General features: G+C 37.7%; 1 pseudogene; it reads right to left on the bottom strand.

Moving 5' to 3' along the window:
• Nucleotides 3515-17509, bottom strand: part of LOC102182208 — a 33317-nt pseudogene continuing 19322 nt past the window's right edge.

The raw sequence follows: 17509 nt of genomic DNA, 5'->3' as shown, positions 1-17509 counted from the left end.
TACAAAGGCCTTCCAATTATGACCCCAACCACTTCTCTAGCTTCACTCTGATATGCCTCTCTACATTCTCAAATGAATCTCTCTTTATCTCCCAAACTGACCATGTTCTTCCTACTTTTTGCATGTGTTATGCCCTCTGCATGAAATGTCTGGCCCTCCCCCACTCTACCTCTACCCCAACCTGGAGAAAAACTTCTATTTTCTCAATAGAAAATAATAATAATAGATCAAATGTCACCCGGCTAGAAAGGCTTCCCTGAGTTTTTCAAAGCCTAAAACTAAGATCATGGCATCTGGTCCCATCACTTCATGGCAAACAGGAGGGGAAAAGTGGAAACAGTGACAGATTTTATTTTCTTGGGCTCCAAAATCACAGCAGACAATGACTTCTGTCATTAAATTAAAAGATGTTTGCTCTTTGGAAGGAAAGATATGACAAGTCTAGACAGCATATGGAAAAGCACAGACATCACTTTGCCAACCAAGGTCCATCTAGTCAAAGCTATTGTTTTTCTGGTAGTCATGCACGAATGGGAGAGTTGGAGCATTAAAAGGCTGAGCATCAAAGAACTGATGCTTTCAAATTGAGGAGCTGGAGAAGACTCTTGAGAGTCCCTTGGACAGCGAAGAGATCACAGCAGTTAATCCGGAAGGAAATCAATCCTGAATATTCATTGGAAGGACTGAAGCTGAAGTTGAAGCTTCAATATTTCAGCCACCTGATGTGAAGAGCTGACTCATTGGCAAAGACCCTATTGCTGGGAAAGATTGAAGACAAGAGATAAAAGGGACAACAGAGGATGAGATGGTTTAATGGCATCACCATCTCAATGCACATGAGTTTGAGCAAATGCAGGGAGATAGTGAAGGACAAGGAAGCCTGGTGTGATGCAGTCCATGGAGTTTCAAAGAGTCGGACATGACTTAGCAACTGAACAACAGCAACCCACCCCACATCTGACTAGGCCAGACATAATTTCAAAAATCTAGGAAGCATTGACTAGAAGGAAACTCCCTGCAACAGATAGGAACCTTATCTAACAGGCTCACCAGCATCTAATACTTTGCCCAGTAAAGAGTCACTGTTCAACATATATTTTAATAAGTGAATCTTGTATCTTCAGGCTTTAGAAGACAGAGACAAATAAATAAACAGTGTTGAAACAAAGTATTGCAGGGAGGGAGAATATTAGGAAATGAAACCAAAAAAATCATAAAAGCCAAAAATCTAGGCAGAGGGAAAAACTGGGCTTGAAGTCTTTCAGGGAGACCTCCTAGAAGACCGAATAAGAGATAAGGTTCAAAGTTCAGGTGTGGACAGAGAGGGAGTGGTCATAGGTGCTGGGTGTGAACACCCAGACAGGTTGATCTTCTCCCCCGATGGCACATGGTTCACTTACAAGCAGTGCTTTGTGTTGCAATTTATCTGTTCACATACCTGAAACACCCACCAGACAATGTGTTCTTTGAAGGCAGCCACGCTACCTCATCCACTGTTGTATCTGAGCACCTGGTACCATGGCCACCACTTAGTCATGGTTTTACTATAATTCTTGCTGCTTTATAAAAGCTTAGGTATAATAAATGATTGTGCAGGGCCTGAATCTCACTGTTGTAAACACTAATGCAAGTAGACTCAGGGATGGAGAATCCAATAGTAGTATTGTGTTGGGTGAGATCATGGAAGTCATGATACCTGAGAAGGTTGCTTTTCTTAGCTTTATTTTTAGGGCAATAACCATAAACTTTGTGACCCAGGCCTATTTCTACCTCAGTTCCAGGGAAGTTTTCACTTTTAGAAGAACTGATTAACAGCATAAGCTAAATAAAGTGCCTAATAAAGAATTCTTGCCATGATTTTTCAAGGTCTTCTCTGATGGGTGACTTTGACACTTATAATCTCTACTGGCACTCTATCGGTCTTGTCTGGTTAGACTCAGAACACAGTCAGCTCTATTTTTAACAGAGCAACTGTTAAAGGAGCAAAACAAATTATCGGCCTATTAGCCTTTCCATATTCTACTTTGATAAAATGCAAATATGAATTTCTCAAATAAACATTTCATAGTATAACTCAGGGAGTGACCACAAATTCTGTATCCATCTTCCCATAGAGAGGTGAGAACATGTGCCCTTCCCCTGATCTTATTGGGCTTGTGAGTCTGTCCACCAACAGGGTAGAGAGCACATAATGCCATATGATTTCTTCTTTTTTTTAACTGAAAAATTTTAGAGATATCACCTTTGGCATTTAAACTAAGCAAAATATTCACTAAAGAAGTTAGTTAACAATTCAGGTAGTTTAAAATTTTTTTGTCTGTGCTATGTTTTTCATAAAAAATATTTTAATAATTTTTGAAGGCATGGGGGAAGGATGGAGGAGCTGAATTACTATTTCAGTGTCTCTGATTACTGCGTTTTTGTTCAGTTCAGTGGTAAGGTAAGATTTATAAGAATATATATATATATATATATATGTATAATTGAATCACTTTGCTATATAACACCTGAAACTAAGACAACATTGTAAATCAACTATAATTCAATAAAAAATTTTAAGTAAAAAAATAAAAGATTTATAAGAGAAATTACATTTTAGAAAATCAAGGTGATAAAAGTAATATTCAGCCTGGGATCATACTATTCAAGAAAAAGAAAGATTAAAAAAAGTTTATAAAAGTCAAGATAATAAAATTATATTCATAATATCTTACTCATAGTAGGAAATACTTAGTATAAACATTATAAAAATAATCCTTACCATTTATTCAACACCTATCATTTGCCAGGCAATCATGCTTTAATGTCATGATTTCTAATTCTAAAAACTATTCTTAGGAAGACAATTAAGTTGTTTTTTTGAAACAGAAAAAGAAAATAAAGCTTATTAAAGTTTAATGACTCATCTAAGGCCAAACAGCTAGTAGATGTTAGAACTGGTGTTTGAATGCAAGTTTTTCTTCCATACCACACAGCGCCTACCATAAAGAAAATCAGCTGAATGAACTTCTCTTATTATTTTATCCAAATTTCATTTGTAAAGTCCCTGATACAGTCTATTATTCTGATATAGCAATATCTATCTTTCATAGTATTAATAATTAATTAAGAAAATCCATCATGTTCTTACCCTGTGTTTGGAAAACAGTGTTATCACAAATAATAAGCTATTCTTGTCCTCAGTTCCAACAATTTAGAACCTGTTACTCAAAACAAGAAGCCCTTGGATTCAAATATAAAACACAGTATTCTATTTAGACATTCTTCAAGATGGTTGGATGGCATCACTAATTCAGTGCATATGAGTTTGAGCAAGCTCCAGGAGACGGTGAAGGACAGGGAAGCCTGGTGTGCTCCAGTCCATTGGGTCGCAAAGAGTCGGGCACAACTGAGCGACTGAACAACAACAAATTCAATTTTGCCACAATTACAAAGATCCAAAACTCCATTTCTGAGCCATTTCTGCATAATAAAAATCTAGTCTGCATTTGTCCTTAACAGAGAGAATATTAAACTAAGAAGCCCCTGAAGACGTCAGAGTGTCGACAAAATTCAACATGATGGTGGAGCCCACACAGACAAAGGAAACAAAGCCAGGCCCTTCCACACAGCCATACATCCTCAGGATGATTTCATTTAAACTCAATGTCTCTTCATGCCACACATATTCCCCAATGTCTGCTAGATGAAATACCACAATTGCCATGGGGTCTACTTTCCTGCAGTCTTGTGTAGACTTCACTGCCACCTCAAAACCCAAAGGGATGTCTGCCATGGAGTACACCAGGACTTCCTGGTACTGAGAAATATTTTCAGTGATTCCTCCAAGTCCAGATTTCACAAGGTTCCCATACAATAAGGAATGCTCTGCTCCAGGACTTATCCACACTTTATATTTGGCAGAGGGTGCTAGGGAATCCAGAATTATTCTGTTAAAACTTGTAGGTCTTGCATGTCCCCAAAGACACCAGCTGTGCCATTGGAGATACTGGCAGCCAACTTCAAGATCATCTCATTCACGTACTACGCTCGGTCCTTGTGTAGCCTGAAATGAGGTGCCATAAAGCCTGTCGACCGTAGCTGAAGTCTCCCCGATGTATTCTACTATTTTCTCAAATACTACATGGGTCTACTCTTCAATCAGTACTCTCCTTAGTGTCCAGAAGGAAAAGAGAGTCCAAGTCTAGGTCTGTAGAGAGAATAGAGCACCTGAATTCAAGACCCATGGAGTTTCATATGTGCTAGTTGGTTTGTGAATGAATGAGCATGTAGAAATGTGTAAAAGGATGTGCACCAGGTTGTTAACATTTGTTGCTTGTGAGGATCCAGGAGATGAGGAGGACCTAGGTGGCAGGGAGAGGAGGTGACAAGACCTAGGTGGCAGGGAGAGGAGGTGACAAAAAATATTCAATGTTCTTTTTTTTTCTTTATACTGTTTCACTTTCACTAAACACATATTGCTTTTGCAATTTTTGAAGAGAAATTAAAGGGGAAATGTTGGGGGTTTTTTTTTAAGCCTTAGAACATGCCAACTTTCTTTTTCCTTTATCCCCACAGCCTCCCACGGTGATGTCTGTTGATCTACTTCTAGAATTCTATACGCTGCAGCACATGAGTTAAATTAGAAGTGCTAATAAGGAAAGTGTGAGGTCATTGGCAGAGGAAAGGAGCCATTTTAAGTGACTAAGTATGATTCATTATACACAGGTTCAGTCACAGAGAACCTCTAGAAAGCAAAGTTTTTGTGCATAGCTAGTAAGTGGAAATTTAGAAGGCTTCTGGGTATTTATTTTAATTATCCACCTTTCTTGGAGGTTATGTGGAAAAATCTGATATTTACAGTTTGTTAAGTGTTAGACAAACACCTAGTTAACAGCAGTCTCATTAAGACTGTTAGTTGAAAGAGACTAAGCTCAACAATATAACCAAAGTATAATTCCCCTTGCTGGAAAAAAAAAAGAAAAACCTGAAAAGAGAAATATTCTGTGATAATTCTGGCCTCAATACACAATATTCCTTCCAAGTAATAATCAGAAAGAGTTCATTTAAGGTCAGTTGTCTCTAAACACAAATTTGTATTTCTGGCAGATGTCCTCCAAAGGTTTAATTGGTTTATATCCAACAACTCTAAACAGCATGTCAGTCATTTTTATTAGTATGCAGTGCATTTCACAAGTCATTTTCCCCAAAAGGGTCACTAGAAAGCTGTTAAATTCAGACATTTCACAAATGGATTTATGAAATTTTCCTATGGGTAATTCTACTTTGAAAATTTTCCAGGTTAAAATTGTCAAAGTCATGGTCTAAAGTGTAGAACTTTGGAACTTTGCTTATTGATTTGCCCTTATCCTGGAGCAGACTCAGAATTGTTTTCTGAGAAAAATCTTTTATATTTTCCACAGTGCTCTCAGACCTCCTCTCTGCAGAGGTAGGCCAGTGCCAACTCAATACAAAGTCTAAGTTAGGCACCTGAATTTTCGTAAGAGGACATTCTCTTATGTCTCTTTACTCAGATGATTTTTAAAATATATACATTTTGAAGTATATGAGTTTTTAAAATATATGTATTTCAACTAGTAACACTAAATAATTACTCCAAAACATTTGTCAAATAATCAGATAATCACCACTGGCCAACTTTTATCAAAAATCAAAGTGCACGATAAGTGAAGTAAATCAAAAAGAGAAAGACAAATACATGATATCACTTATTTGTGAAATCTAAAATATGACACCAATGAACTGATCTATGAAGCAGAAATAGACTCACAGATGTAGAGAATAGACTTGTGGCATCCAAGAGATCAAGGAAGGAGTGGGGATAGGGGCTGGGAGTTTGGAGTTAGTAGTTGCAAACTATTACATGTAGAATGGATGGTCAGCAGGGTCCTACTTTACAGCACAGAGAACTATATTCAGTGTCCCGGGATAAACCATAATGGAAAAGACTATTAAAAATAATGTGTGTGTGTGTATACATATGTCACTTTGCTGTATAGCAGAAATTAACACAACATTTTAGATCAACTATGCTTTGATTTTAAAAAAAGTCAAAGTACAAGAAATAATATCCATGAAGGACAAATTAAAGGGCATGAAGTTCACCCAGCCCAATAAATTATTACAATATTTATCTCCAGACCAATCTAGACATTAAGAGAGCTTATTTCATTGTTTTGATTTTTTTGTACTGCCCACTTACAGAGAATTGCATTTGCTACATTGTACTTTGGCTTTATGCTCTCAATTTACATTGAAGGGCACTATAGAAACAAAACTAGTTATTTTGATTTTAAGACTATTGTTGATAATATTTTCCTTTCCATCATTCTTTGTCGCATTCCTAAGAATTCCATGTTATATTCTTAACATTCAAAATATTAAATTGGAGGAGAAAATTTTCTCAAATTTCATAGCCATAAAAACATTAGTTTATTAAGTTTTATCCACATTTATTATTTTTATTACTATTATCATTAGGACAGTATTTCTCTATGTGATAATATCGTCCTTTTAGTTTTGGCTAATCAGAAGTTCAAAACTAAGTATAAGTATGTAGTTGTCTTTTAAGAGTTTTGTGGGAACTTGTGGCATATATTTCTGTGTATTATTAACTTTTTTCTTTAGTTATATCTCATCATTTTGTTTGTAAATATGTCTTTAATCTTCATGTTATTATACTTGTGCAATCCAGTAAGCTATCTCAAATATTTTTGAAAGAAAGTAGGTTATAATTCTTTCCTTGTAGCTTATCTGGTAAAGAATCCACCTGCAATGCAGGGAACCCCAGTTTGATTCCTGGGTTGGGACATTCCCCTGGAGAAGGGATAGGCTACTCACTCCAGTATTCTTGGGCTTCCCTGGTGATAAAAAATTGGCCTGCAATGCGGGAAACCTGGGTTCAATCCCTGGGTTGGGAAGATCCCATGGAGGAGAGGATGGCAACCCACTCCAGCGTTCTTGCCTGGAGAATCCCCATGGACAGAGGAGCCCAGTAGGCTACAGTCCATGGGGTCACAAAGAGTTGGACACGACTGAGTGACTAAGCTCAGCACAGATTATAATTTAATAAGTAACCATAATCCTGTGACTCGAAAACTTTCTAAAGAGTCTATGGGTGGTAGGATGTGGTAAGAGGCAGAATAGAGAATGCTGGTAAAGACACCGCTGGGTTGTTTATAACAGAAATTCCTGAAGGTATCACATGTTTTTAAATAAATGAAAAATTGCTGATGTCCATGATCTGGTTTATATAAAAATTATAATGTAGGATCTTAATCTTAAAAAGAAACCAATTTACAGTTTTAGAAAAATGTTTCTGTTGAAACATTTATTTTGAATAATAGTTAAAAAATATTCTGAAAACCCTAGTATTGGCTTGCTCAGAATTGTTAAGTTTCATTACCAGAAATGTGACAAAGAAACATTAACCCTAAATGTGTTTCTAAACTGTAGAAAGTAGAAGCGGAGATGTATAGTCGAGTTGCAAATTTCATTCACACTGTATGTATCTGTTATTTTGCCTCAATTTATGACCCAGAGAGATGTTATGGGGAGGGAGGTGGGAGGGGGGTTCATGTTTGGGAATGCATGTAAGAATTAAAGATTTTAAAATTTAAAAAAAAATAAAATAAAATAAAACATTTTAAATCTTAAAAAAAATTAAATAAAATGGTCTTGTTGCCCAGGACCACTGAATATGATACAAACAAATGGAAAGGTATTCTGTGCTTATAGATTGGAAATATAAATATTGTTAAAAATGACCATACTACCCAAGGCAATCTACAGATTTGGTCCAATTCCTATCAAAACACCAGGGGCATTTTTTATAGAACTAGGACTTGCAGCCCTAAAAATTGTATTATGACGCAGAAGGTCTCAAATAGTGAAAACGATCTTAAGAAAGAAGAACAAAGCTGAAGGTATCACACTCCCAAATTCTAAACTATACTGCAAAATTACAGTTACCAAAACAATATGGTACTGCCATAAAAACAGACACATAAATCAATGGAATGGAATAGAGAGTCCAGAAACGAATCCACATTTACATGGTCAATTGCTGCTGCTGCTGCTGCTGCTGCTGCTGCTGCTGCTAAGTCGCTTCAGTCGTGTCCAACTCTGTGCGACCCCATAGATGGCAGCCCACCAGGCTCCCCCGTCCCTGGGATTCTCAAGGCAAGAACACTGGAGTGGGTTGCCATTTCCTTCTCCAATGCATGAAAGTGAAAAGTGAAAGGGAAGTCACTCAGTCGTGTCCAACTCTTAGCAACCCCATGGACTGCAGCCTACCAGACTCCTCCATCCATGGGATTTTCCAGACAAGAGTACTGGAGTGGGGTGCCATCATCTTCTCTGACAATTAGTCTACAACAAAAGAAGTAAGGATATACAATGGGGAAAAGATAGCCTCTTCAGTAAATCCATTTGGGAAAACTGGACAGCTACATGCAAAAGAACAAAATTGGATTACTTTCTCTAACCATATATAAAAATTAATTCAAAATGTTTTAAAGACCTAAAGGTAAGAGCTGGAGTCATAAAACTTCTAGAAGAAAACATAAGCAAAATACTCTTTGACATAAATTGTACCAATATATTTTTTTTAATCTGTCTCCTCAGATAAGAGGAACAAAAGCAAAAATAATTGAATGTTACATCATCAAACTTGAAAACATTTGCACAGACAGAGGAGACAATCAACGAAATGAAAGGGCAGCCAACTGAATGAAAGAAGATATTTGCAAATCTTATTTTGGATAAGGGGCTAATATCCAAAATTACAAAGAATTCATACAATAACAACAAAAAATAAACAATGAGATTTTTTAAATGGGTAGAGAGCCTAAACAGGCATTTTTCCAAAGAAGACATGCAGGTGACCAACTGACACATGAAAAGATGCTTATCACTAATCATCAGAGAAATGCAAATTAGAACTACAGTGAAATGTCACCTCACACCTGTCAGAATGGCTCTTATCGAAAGAGACAAGAAATAATGAGTGTTGGTGAGGATGTGGAGAAAAAAATTCCTTATGCATTGTTGGTGGGAATGTAAATTGGTTCAGTCGCTATGGAAAACATTATGGAGGTTCCTCAAAAAATTAAAAATAGAATTAGCATGTTATCCAAAATACCATCCCTGGGTATTTTTCCAAAGAAAACAAAAACAGTAGCTTGGAAAGATAAATGCAACCCTATGTTCATTGCAGCATTATTTACAACAACCAAGGTTATGGAAGCAACCACAGTATCTCTCTATAGATGAATGGGATAAAGAAGATGTGAGATATATATGTGATAAGGACAAAAGAATTTGCAGCTACATGGATGGACAAAGAGGGTATTATGCTTAGAGAACTGTCAGACAAAGGAAGATAAATACTAGTTGATTTCACTTATATGTGGAATCTAAAAAATAAAACATGAACAAACATAGTAAATAAAACAGACTAATAGTAGAGAACAAATAGGTGTTGTTGGGGAGGGAAGAGAATGAGTAAAATAGATGAGGGGTTTATGAGATACAAACTACCAGTTACAAAATAAATGAATCACAAGGGTGAAATGTATAACAAGGGGAATATAGTCAATAATACTGTAATAATTGTGTATGGTATAATATTGTAATATACTGTAATATTGTATATTGTGTATGGTGCTGGAAGGTAACTAGACTTATGGTGATTATTTGTAATGTATAAAAATATTGAATCACTACATTCTAGTAAAACTAATATAAATGAAACTAATATAATAGTGTAAGTCAATTATACTAATAAATCCAGAAACTAGGAGGAAAAACTGTTTTTTCTGCCTTGGAGACCCTATCATAAAAATAAAACCTGCACCAAAATCCACCAAACTTGTCATATCTGTACCTGATTTGAATTATGTAAAAGTGATGTTCAAGCAATCTTTACTGAAATTTTAGAAGAAAACAAAGGAAAGGAAAATAAAAGACAACATATACTTCTTGTGATATAATAAGAAAAATACATTACCAACTTTTAACAATACTAAATTAATACTGAGATGGCAAACATTATCATATGTTTTTTTGAACTATGTTGATTTTAAAAAACCATTTAGCTTTTTGTTCATAAACAAATGCCACAGAAGGAAACAATGTATGAACTGGAACTTCAGAAAAACAAAATCATGTAGAATTAAAAGTACTTATGACTAGTTTGCTGAAAATTTTAAGGATGAACTCAGCCTCAGAAAATAAATAACACTTAAAATAACTAGTAAAGCTCTAAGAAATTTATCTTGTGTCACATCTCCTTAAACTAGATATAATGAAATTTCAATGCTTTGAGTATCAGTTTGTGCTAATACTCAGTGAAAGAAATATTTTAAATTTTCCATTAACAAGATACTCCATATTTCACATGCGTGCTCAGTCGTGTCCAATTCTTGGTGACCCCATGGACTAAAAGCACGCCAGGCTCCTCCATCCATGGAATTTTCCAGGCAAGAATACTAGAGTGGGATGCCATTTCCTACTCCCGGGGATCTTTCTGACCCAGGGATCGAACCCACATCTCTGGAATCTCCTGCATTGGCAGGTGGATTCTTTAGCACTAGCGCCACCTGAGATGCCCATATTACAGTATTCTATAATTTTTCACTTCCAAAGTTTAGTAAGAATTTAAAATTAGAGGGGAAAACAATTATGTGCCTGGAGAAAGATATCAAACTGTCCAAGATCATTGAGCATAGGCAGATATTTACACTGGATTAACCTCTGAAGTGGTGAGACAATAGCACATCCCAGCTACATTCTATTGAAGCCTTTCATATCACTTAAACATAGATTATTTTATTTGATTCTTATAATAGCCCTGTTAGATAATTAAGGTAAAGATTATTATTCTCATTTTTAAGATGGGGAAAACTGATATATATGGTAATTAAATCTCTGGGGTCCAAAATTAAAGGAATGATTTAAGCAGTCAAGTGTGTTAGTCACTCAGTCAAGTCTGACTGTCTGTGACCTCATGGATTGCAGCCCACCAGGCTCCTCTGTCCATGGAATTCTCCAGGCAAGAAATATTGGAGTGAGTTGCCATTTTCTTCTCCAGTGTTATGTATCAGTTCAGTTCAGTCACTCAGTTGTGTCAGACTCTTTGCGACCCTATGGACTGCAGCACGCCAGGCTTCCCTGTCCATCACCAACTCCTGGAGCTTGCTCAAACTCATGTCCATCGCATTGGTGATGCCATCCAACCATCTCATTCTCTGTCATCCCCTTCTCCTCCTGCCTTCAATGTTTCCCAGCATCAGGGTCTTTTCCAATGAGTCTGTTCTTCACATCAGGTGGCCAAAGTATTGCAGTTTCAGCTTCAACATCAGTACTTCCAATGAATATTCAGGGTTGATTTCCTTTACAATGGACTGGTTGGCCCTCCTTGCAATCCAAGGGACTCTCAGGAGTCTTCTCCAATACCACAGTTCAAAAGCATCAATTCTGTGGCACTCAGCTTTGGCATTTCTGGCTTCTTCAACTCTCACATGCATACATGACTACTGGAAGAACCATAGCTTTTAAAGCAGAATACATATAACAGTATTTATTGAGCAGCTTTTGTAGCTACAGTTTTTCTACTTTTCTGTTGGTGCTAAAAGGCAGTCTAAAATCTTAACCAAAAGGTGAAAGTAATTTGCAAAAATGTATCTCTCTATCTAATAATAGATTATAGAAAAACCTTTTCTTCTTCTATGAAATAATATTGAACTACTTGATCGGAGATCATGACCATGCAGGATAATGAACAGATTCAGGACAAATTTCATCTGACCTGCAGAGTCTTGGCTCACAGAAGTTTTACCTTAAAAAAGCCAGGTATTTCCACCACCTCTTGAAATCAGAAAAATTGGCCACCCTTGATTGTACATGGTAACAATCAAATGTGGCTTCTCTAGTGACTCAGAGGTGGCTCTCCTGCCTGCCAATGCAGGAGACACAGGAGATACAGGTTCAATCCTTGGGTTGGGAAGATCCCCTGGAGAAGGAAATAGAACCCACTTCAATATTCTTGCCTGGGAAAGCCCATGGACAGAGGAGCCTAGTGGGCAACATGTAGTCCATAGGGGTCACAAGAGTTAAGCACAACTTAATAATAAAGAACAACTACGACAACTAAATGGAGTTAAGCCCAGGTTTCTCCTTGTGCGAAAGCATGTACTTCTCAATTTTCCATAACCATACCACTCCATATTACTTACCGAAGATGTTTCACTAACCTGCATTATTTATTGCATGAATCCTGTACGTGTTTTACTTGATGACCCCTATTTAATATCACCCATTTTAGCTCATCCATCCAGTCACTCATTCATTTTATTCAACAAGCATTTACTAAACATAGCTTAAAAGGAAAAGATGACTAAAACAAAGCCCAGGAGCACCATGATCTCATCATTTGATGAGCACTGTTTGCTATCTAGTCACTAAGCTGTGTCCGTCTCTTTGCAACCCCACCGACTGTAGCCGACCAGACTCCTCTGTCCATGGGATTTCCCAGGCAAGGATACTGGAGTGGACTGCCATTTCCTTCTCCAGGGGATCTTCCCAACTCAGAGATCAAACCTGCATCTCCTGCTTGGCAGGTGGGTTCTTTACCACTGAGCCACCTGGCGAGGATGCATATACATAAACACATTATTACTACACATGCCATGGGACTCAGTCTTTGGACCTATTCTCCTCTATCTTTGTTCGTTCGCTTGGTACTCTCACTCAGTCTCACAGCTTTAAAAACCATCTCGATGATGATGTGCATCTCAGTCTGGCCCTGAATTCCAGTCTCATCTAGCTGAATGTCTAATCAATAACTTCACTCAGAAATCTAATAGTCATTCAAACTCCATATGTCCAAAACTGAACCATAATTTTAGCCTATAAAGCCTCTGTTGTTCCTGTCTCAAAGAACAAAAATCCCATTATTCTAGTTCCTGAGGCCAAAACCTTGAATTCATTTCATTTCTTCCCCTTCTCATCCATTCCATCAGCTAATAGTGTTTGCCCAGAGAAGGAAGCCTTCAAGTCTTCATGAAGCAACACCCGAAGATGAATAGGACTTAGCTGGATAAAAGAGGAAGTGAAGTGCCTTCTAGACAGAGGGGACCACATGAGCACAGGCATAGAAGTGAGAGATAACAGGACATCTAGTAGGAACACCAAGTAATTCAGTGAAACCGAAGGGATATGGGAAGAGAGAGGCTGGAGATGGTTGTAGAGAGATAGATAGGTAGACATGGAAGGCCTTGTTTCCCATTTATCCTATCGCCACACAATGCTATGTCATCAAAGCATTTTAGGCAGATAGGACACTGATACATAAAGCCAGAGGATCAGGACCTGAACTGAAGCAGCAATAATTCGCATTTAAATTTGGTAGGACGGTGGAGAAGGCACTGGCAACCCACTCCAGTACTCTTGCCTGGGAAATCCCATGGATGGAGGAGCCTGGTAGGCTGCAGTCCATGGGGTCACTAGGAAAAAAAAAAAATAAATTTGGTAGGACGGGAGATTGGTCCAATGTAGGAGAGCAAAGAAAACAGTGAAGACGATTCTCATAATATGGCCCATGAATGGAGAACATTGGAGAAGTGGATTAGGGAAAGAAGATAATAAGTCAACATGCAGAAATGTTGAATTTGACAGCCCATGGAGCATCCATGGAAATGACTTAAAGAGCCGCATTCGAAGCTTAGGAGATATAGGCTGGAGATGTGAGTTTGAGAATCATCAGTGAATAAATGGTAGTTAAAACTATGCCAACTTCGGTAATTATGTCTCCTCAGCCAAGTGCCTTAATCTCTCAATGCCTCAGTTTTCTAGTCTTTAAAGTGGCTATCACACTTACTTTATACAGTCATTTTGAAAGTTACTTAAGAAAATTATTATACTTGCATTTAATTAGGACTTGATGTATGTTACTAGCTTAAACTAAATCAATTACTAAGATTACCTTGGAAGACCACGGAAAGACATGAATGCCTTTAAGAAGGCTTCCTCACTAAACAGTTACACATAACCAAATACCCAAAATTCTGCGCACCATTTCCGAAGGTTTGTAGACCCCTGAAGAACCCCAGGCTTAAAAGTTCTTGATGCAGAGTTAGAAGAGAAAAAAGTTGAGAATCAAACAAAGGAAAAATCAACATTTAAGAAATGAGCAGATTAAGAGAAGAACAGAAGGGATTACAAGAAAGCTACAAAGAGAACATGGGATGGTTTCAAGAAGGAGGCTGCAATAAATTCTCTCAAATTTGTCAAACAGGTCCAATAAGAGTTAAAATGATCATTGGGGTATTTTGTCTCTTTGTTTTTGAAAGATCGGAAGGACTTTAGGTTTGTGGGCCCAGGATGAAGGCCAATAGAAAGATTAAGGTGGAAGATGGGGTGTGTGGGAATGATTGAAGAAGCGATGTTCATTCAGTGGAGATTAGGAAGGAAGAAGAGTCCAAGGACTCCAGGAGAGGGTTTGGCTTTGAGCAGGAAGAGGAGTGTTGAGGTCCTTTAATGGACCGGAACCAGGTGGTCCAGAGTCAATGATAAGAAAATGAAAGAGAGAGAGAAAGAAAGCAAGAAAGAAAGACATGGGGACCCAAGCTCTGATGGAGCAAGTGTATTTTATTAGCAGAAATGCAGGCTTATATACCTTGAGTAAGATGATTACTCAGCTATTACACAGGATGAAATTTTATCAACAGCCACAATATGGATAGACTAATACATACAAGGTTGCTGATGCTTAAAAGAGTCACTGCATGTCTCATCCTATGACCTCAGTTCTGAGAACTGCGTGCAGCTCTACTCGTTCTCAGAATAGGAACTGATAAGGAACAGAGAATCCTTGAGAAATAGAAAACAGCATGCAGGAATCCTCCTGCTAAGTGTTCCCTGACAATTCCCCCTTATTTATTATATTTGTAAAAAGGGTCTTGACTAACTGAGTTTGTTTAGTTTTAACAATTTTTGCATAAAGGCAATGGTAAACAGCAAATATAATTGTAACAAAAGGAAGGGGAACACAAGCTTGTATGAAATATGATTGACTGTAATGAAAGAAATAGTTACTATGACTACGATTGGTCTCTGTGAAATGTCCAGTCCAAGCTCTAGCTTCTTTGGTGTTCGCAGCAAGTTTCTAGATGTCTCATTGTTTAGGCCCAATCTGTTTATCGAGGATGATTCAAGGACAAGGGGGTGTCATTCCACCATCAAGCCAGCCAAGAAGTCTTTTGTCATAGTAATATTCCATCATAGTATTAGTAACTTTTCACACTACTTGAGTAGCATAGTCATACATAGTACTGTTAATATCATCTGAGAAGTTAGATAACCACATACCATGGGGTCCCCAATTGACAACTGTATGATTAGCCATAAACATTAATTTTCCTGGTTTTGGAAATCCTGATTTTGGATTTTGGTCCCTTTTGATACCCTGTTCATGTCTAACTGTCTACCTATTTCCCTTCTCAGGCATTTGGGAACCCAGTCTCAGGGGAAAAGGGGCAATGACTGCTCTGGCTTCTTCAGGCTGTACGGGGGTGTCGTGGGGTTTTGGGTTTCCTTTGCCTGCTCTCTGTCAGGGTGCATTAACAGAGGGAGATAAGAGTCTATGGAATGATAAGGTGACTCATTTCATCATTGTCTAGGTGTTGGTCAGGGAATATTCTTGTCATACTACCATTTGGAGATCTGTTGCATTCTGGAAGAAACAAACTTAACAAGAAAGTTAAAGGTACATGGCCCAAAGATTAATAGAAGTAGAAAAGCTGCTCAGGGGCTACCAGGAGAGCCAGGACCAGACATTGGTTCATGATGTTGGTGTTTCTCTAGGTGTGAGAAGATGCAAGAATTTGGGGTCATAAAATCTTTACCTGAAAACATCTGACTATCTGAAGGCTGGTTCTTCTGGGCTTTTCCCAGAGCACAGAGTGCCTTATTTCTGATCTCCACGCTGAACTCCTTTCAGGGGGTATTGACGGTCAGCAGCTTGCAATGGTCATTATGTAATCTTTGGAGAGGCAGCTGGCAAGTACCAACTTCCAGTCAGCAAGATCCCTTTATAGCCACATATTTGACCACGTTTGGGGGGCATTTCATGGCCATTGTGTCCCATGGTGCTGGGAAGGCTCATTTCCAGGTCTAGGGAAGATTCCATTGATAGGCTATTCAGTGTGCTGTTATTGGACCAGGCCTTGCAAGCAGCAAAAGTCTCTGGACCACTGTCTTACTAGCCTCTTGGTCCAGGAAAATATTCCCTCTTGTTGCTTCCTCCCATATCTACAGTTACATTACTACAATCATTGATCTCATATGGAACTGCATATCAGCATTATATCACAGGTTCAGTCACGTATTTGTTAATGTAAGAAATTCTTACGAAACAAGTGACATAGAAAACAATATAGCTATCACTAGCAGTTATTAGCAAAGTCATAAGTCTTAAGAAACTTGTATCATGCCTAAAACTCTTTTCTATTTGCCACAAACCATTTTTACAATTTCTGTATTCATCACTTAATTTGTCCATTCATAGAACAGCCATCTACAAGCCATACTTATTTTTCTCTTAATAAAATGTACCACACATAGAACTTTTTTCTTGGGTTTCACTTTCCACAAACCTTTTTTACACTTTTTGTATTCATCATTTTATTTGTCCATTCATAGAATAGCCATTTATAAGCCATAATTCCTTTTTCTCTTAATAAAATGTAATTCCATTTATCATACCTTTTTTACTGAAAATATGCATCTTACTTTCTTTCAGAAACCATGAACTGTTGTTTAGCTCATTTATAAAATAACCTCAGCAATATTATCCAAAGACAAAGACATACATTGAGACATACATATATATCTAGACAGAGATCTCATAGCTTTCTGCTTTAAGATTTAAAAGGTCTGTTTATCCCCCCCTCCTCCTTTTTTTTTTTGGCCTGAAGTTATACTAATCTGTCTAAGGCTGACATCGCAGGCAAAGTGGGTTGTCTATTTCAATAATGTGATAAGAGTTAATTACAGGCTTTTGCCTAGGCATGTTTTTGTTATATCAAGACTGGAGCTGTTGGGTCAGGAAGTCCTGTGGAAGAATGAAGAGAAGGGAGCAACAAATAATTTTAGAGGTAAATCTAGTCTGATGCGAGTAAGAAACTGTTTTTGTAATTTATTTTGCACTAAATAGAGTTCCTCTTGAGAAAGTGAATGAGGGCTATTTAAGTTAGGATCTCCTTTCATTAACTTTTTTAAGGTCTGTTAAGAGATGCCATGGCATCTGGTCCCATCACTTCATGGGAAATAGATGGGGAAACAGTGTCAGACTTTATTTTGGGGGGCTCCAAAATCACTTCAGATGGCGACTGCAGCCATGAAATTAAAAGACACTTACTCCTTGGAAGGAAAGTTATGACCAACCTAGATAGCAAATTCAAAAGCAGAGACATTACTTTGCCAACAAAGGTCCATCTAGTCAAGGCTA

This window comes from Capra hircus, chromosome 6, assembly GCF_001704415.2.
Source record: "Capra hircus breed San Clemente chromosome 6, ASM170441v1, whole genome shotgun sequence".
In the NCBI taxonomy this organism is placed as follows: domain Eukaryota; kingdom Metazoa; phylum Chordata; class Mammalia; order Artiodactyla; family Bovidae; genus Capra; species Capra hircus.
Note: the sequence above shows the minus strand (reverse complement) of the source record. Positions and strands in the feature narration are given on the sequence as shown.